Genomic DNA, 5,325 nt, shown 5'->3' with positions numbered 1-5,325 from the left:
AACCAATATGCAGGTAGTTTGTTTGTTTGGACATGGAAGTAGCATTAACATAGCCCTTCTGAAGCCACAATGTACCAAAAGTACTATGCCAAACATGTATAACTCTTATAAAAATTCCACATTCTCATATTGGCCACATCAAGATGAAAATGAATAACTTCCTAAAGTTAACTGGCTCTACTCTGTTGATATTAAAATACAAAAATCACATGGGAAATATAGATAATAAAATAGAAGTAACAAACCAAAATCAAATAAAAAAACTCACAAACAAAAACCTATTTGTGGAACAGTATGGATGACAAATGGTTTACCCTGTGAATTTTAGAATGAGGCAGGCAAAAGTAAGAAGGCCAGTTAAATTTCTTCTCCTTCTCTGTCTTCTGCTTTGTTTACTTGGATATCTAATGTCCTCAATGTCAAGTGGTCTCTCAGTAACTACATTGTTAGCATGCTGTCTTTGTTCGATTCTTCACTTAATATATCAAGTTCAGCAATGTCTTCATCAAAAGCTATTTTTGTAAGAAAGCAGCCCTTTGGGGATTTCAGAATCTCATAATAGAACACAGAGGGCTTTAGGGCCAGACCCAATCTCATAGGATGTGTTGGTTACATTTCCTTTTTGCTGATCACATTTCTTGGTACACTGGCTTGGCTGTAAGCGGCCTGCAGTTCTTTTCTCATCAACAGCAGCAACCTCAGCCAAGTAATGGGAGTAGTTGCCCTTCATTTGAAATGGAAGACTTTGATCTCTGCTTGTGAAGCATAGAGGAAGAACTATTCCAAAAGAAACCATGCATCATTGCAGATGTCTCCTAGCTCAGTCTCAATTTTCTCCCTGTATTCTCAAGCCATCTGTTGCTTTCCCTCTCCACTTTCTATTTTTTGCTTGACACTTGAGACCACCCTTCAAGATGCTGTATAGTCAGGTACCCAAAGAATTTTTATAAGCTCTGGAGAGAAGATTCTTCTCCTCATTAGATAAGTTAGCACCTTGCTCAGTTACATGTATCATGCAGACAGTCATATCATCATTTTGTTTAACATGCTGGGCCAGTTTATCTTTCTTCATCAGGTCATTTTTATCCATAACTGGATATGGATAACTGTGTCCATAGTGGGTAGAAGTGTGCAGACCTGGCTTAAGGATCTTTGGAGAATTAAGCTTTAAATGTCCTCTAGACGTGACATGGCCATTGCACACATGAACACGCAGCAAACTGGTTACCTGCACAAGACCTGTATATAATTAAACAAGTAAAAAATTGCAGGATAGAGGATGGGGAATTTCTAAAGATCACTTTTCTTTGAGTGGTAGACCATTACAGATTTCCTGTGCTCTAGTGAATGATACCACATCTATGTATATACGGGAAGTATTAATTGGACTAAGTGGGTTATAATAATGAAGTAATTAAATAAACAAGCAAACAAATGAAGAATGTGAAGGTGGAAGATGTATTGTGGATGGTCCTGAAGGAGTTTCAGGGAGTATGGTTTGGGTATGAAAAAGATACATTGCATACATGTGTGAAATTTTCAAAGAATAAAAATTATTAAGAATATGATAAATTAAACAGTTCCCAGTAAATATCTTTTTATATAAATAAATGAGGTATATAGCACTGATTCAAATGACATTCCTATGAAAGAATATCACCACCAAAATATTACTTATTTTTCTTCCTAACAAGCCCTCGAGATGATTTCTATATTGGACCCTGGGAAATCACCCAGAACTGCAAAGTTGCTGAAGAATCCAGTAAGGGTTTCGTGGTCTTTGTTTGATTGTCTGCTTACTTACAGTCTTTTCTTTCTGCTCTGATTATTTGAAGAGTTTATATGATTTCCCTTTTATTCTCAGGAGTAATGGCTATACTTTTAGCATGTTTTTGTAAGTTTGGGATAACTGAGGCAGTGAGGTGTCTACCTTCTTTCCAGTCCTCTAGTTGAAACTGCGTTAACCAAGCTGACTATACCACACTTTTTACTCCTCACAGTTTCTTCTCTTCATGACTACTAGCTTTTCTGGTCTGTTCTAATCCCGTGAATTTGTTTTTAAAATTTATATGTATACAGATAATTTTATTTTTCTGGGAAACTTTGCACTAATATCACTATATTAAATATACTAAATATTTATTAATTTCTGAAGTGCTTACATGTGGGAAGGTAAGCGTGTGTGTGTGTGTGTGTGTGTGTGTGTGTGTGTGTGTGTGTGTGTGTCTTTATGTTTGCTGAAGTTCACAGAATAATTGTTGAGTCATAAGCAACACAATTTAAATTGCAGAAGGGGATTTGTTTCTTCATTGCTATTTCAAATACAAGAGTATCTTGGATCTGTGTCATCAAGTTTATAAATGTGAGTGACTGTTTTCAGTCTTGCATTTCACATTGTTTCCATGTTATTGATTTTCTGGATGACTACTATTACCTTGGGGGCTAGGAAATGGCATAGACCTTAAGAGTGTTTGTGGCTTCAAAGATGGACCAGAATTCATTTTCCAGTACCCACCTGAGGCAGCCCATAACCAACTGTAATTGCATATTCATGGGATCCAGTTTAACTTTCTGGTCACATAGGCACTGCACATTCATGCTGCATATAACACACACACACACACACACACACACACACACACACACACACACACACAAAGAAAGAAAGCAAGAATAAAAATAAATTTATTAGGAAATTAAAATGTCTTTCAGATTTCAGTAGAGAAATGACTTTCACTGGGAATCGTCAGAAACCACTCCTTATGCAGAGATCACTTACTAGGTATGTCCATTGAATCCTCAAAAGAGCTCAGCAGGTTGGGATACTTAAATCTTGTAGATTAAAGATGAAGGAATCAATGCTTTAAGAAGATTTGTTTAAGGCTGCTTGGCTAGTAAGAAGTTGAACTTGGTAGTCTGATTTTAGACTTTTACTCCCAAGAGCGATGTATGAATAAAAATCATTTTTTTTAATTGGTCAAACACTTGCACCCTGCCAGGCTCTGTGCTACACAAGACCAGGAATAAAATCTTGGTGCTCTGAGGAACATACCATATAGCAAAACAAAACTCAGACAAATCACAAGATTGCAAATAGAGTTGCTATGAAATACATGACATACTCTGGGTAAAGGGTTCCCAAAATGATCTCTATGTTACATTTTTTGTAGAATTCCAATTTTAAAACATGCAGAAAATATTCAGATATCATGATCATTTAAGGCCAATGAAGAAGCAAAGAGAAAAGGAGGACAAGAAAGTTATGAGAAACATTAAACTATAGTGAAGATGAAAGTAGCTTTCCCCAGAATTACACACAAACATGGGCAAAAACCAGTCTCAACAGACAAAAACACCCTCAATCCATTCTGACAACCACGGATTAAAGCTGCCTACCAACAACAGAAACAGAAAGCTTATAACATCATGAAAACTGAAAAACTCACTACTCACGAAAAACAGGTCAAGAAAGAAGTTTAAAAGATTTTAGAACTGAATAAATGAAAACTCAGCATATCCAACTTAGGACACTCTGAAGACATTTCTAAGAGGCAAGATCTTATTACTCACTACCTAGAATATTATAGAAATCACATATTAGTGGCCTAGCTTCACACATGAAAGCTCTAGCACAAAAAAAAGGAAGAAATCATACCCAAAAGGAGTCAATGACAAAAAAATAATCCGGCCCAGGCTGAAATCAATAAAATAATAAAATAAAATTAAAATACAATAAAACTTAACTGGTTTTTATTTGAGAAAATTAGTAAGATTTACAATCATTTATCCAAATTGACCAAAAGCATAGAGAGAATATTCAAATTAACAAAATCAGAGATGAAAAGTGGGACATAAAAACAGATACCTAGGAAATCCAGAGACTCATGTGGACATACTTTAAAAACCAGTACTCCACCAAATTAGAAAAGCTGAAGGAATTGGATAGTTATCTCAATATATACCAGCTACAAAAGTTAAATCAGGACCACATAAGTAATTTAAACTGACCTATAACTCCTAGTGAAATATAATCAAAAATTAAAGTTTCCCAACCCTCCCTCACCACAAAAAAAAAAAGCTCAGGGTCAAAGGTCAAATGCAATAGTCTACCAGTCTTTCAAAGAAGAGTTAATGTCTATATTTCTCAACTAAATCAACAAAATAAAAACAAAGAAATATTGACCATGTCTTTTTATAAGTCCACAGTTACTCTGACAGTTAAACCACATAAAACCCAACAACAAAATTATAGACTAATACCCCTTATGCACATAGATGCAAAAATTCTCCATAAAATACTTGAAAACTGAATCTAAGAAAATATCAGAAATATCATCTACCATGACAATTAGGATTCATCCCAGAGGTACAGGGGGGTTCATCATGCATGAATCTGCAAATGTAATCTACCATACAAACAGACTGAATGACAAAAATAACATGATCATCTCATTAAATGCAGAAAAGGTCTTCCACAAAATTGAACACCCTTTCATGATAAAAGTCTAAAGTGCTTAGAGATCACAAAAAAAGGCCATTTATAGCAAGTCCATGGCCAACATTAACTCAAATGGAGAGAAGTTCAGACATTTCCATTTAAATTAGTAATATGATAAGGTTGTACACTCTCCATACCAATTCTGTATAGTATTTGAATTCTTAGCTAGAGCAATATGACAACTGAGGGCGATAAAGGAGATACAAATAATAAAGGAAGATATCAAAATATCCATTTGCAGATACTGAAATACTCTATTTAAGTGATCCTAAAAAAATCCACCAGGAAACTGTGGTGATATTGTGCTCCCCAATATATTGTGCACCCTAATAAACTTATATGGGGTCAGAGAACAGAACAGCCACTATATATAGAGGCCAGAAAATGGTGGCAAACCCACTTTTAGTCCTAGCATTCCAAGGGCAGAGCTCCATCTGGATCTCTGCGAGTTCAAAGCCACCCTGGAAACAGCCAGGCATGGTGACACACGCCTTTAATCTCAGGTAGTGAGGGCAGGAAGCAGAAAGGTATGTAAGGCGTGAGGAACAGGAACTAGAGCCTGGTTAAGCTTCTAGCCTTTTAGCAGCAGTTCAGCTGAGATTCATTCCAGATGAGGACTCAGAGGCTTCCAGTTTGAGGAAACAGGATCAGCTGAGGAACTGGCGAGGTGAGGTTAGCTGTGGCCTGTTCTGTCTCTCTGATCTATCAGCATTCACACAAAAACCCGGCTCCAAGTTTGTTTTTATTAATAAGACCTTTTAAGATTCATGTTACAGGGAACTCCTATAACTGATAAACACTGTTAGCAAAGTAGCAGGGTACAAAAA

At 36.1% G+C, this 5,325-nt stretch overlaps 1 pseudogene; it reads right to left on the bottom strand.

The window, feature by feature from the left end:
* Window positions 1-357: 357 nt before the first annotated feature.
* Window positions 358-1,090, bottom strand: LOC128099698 (14-3-3 protein zeta/delta-like; annotated as a pseudogene).
* Between the last annotated feature and the right edge of the window lie 4,235 nt (window positions 1,091-5,325).

This window comes from Peromyscus californicus, unplaced genomic scaffold (genome assembly GCF_007827085.1).
Source record: "Peromyscus californicus insignis strain IS unplaced genomic scaffold, ASM782708v3 Scaffold_6__1_contigs__length_162567912, whole genome shotgun sequence".
NCBI classification, from domain to species: domain Eukaryota; kingdom Metazoa; phylum Chordata; class Mammalia; order Rodentia; family Cricetidae; genus Peromyscus; species Peromyscus californicus.
This window is presented reverse-complemented; position numbering and strand designations above follow the sequence as displayed.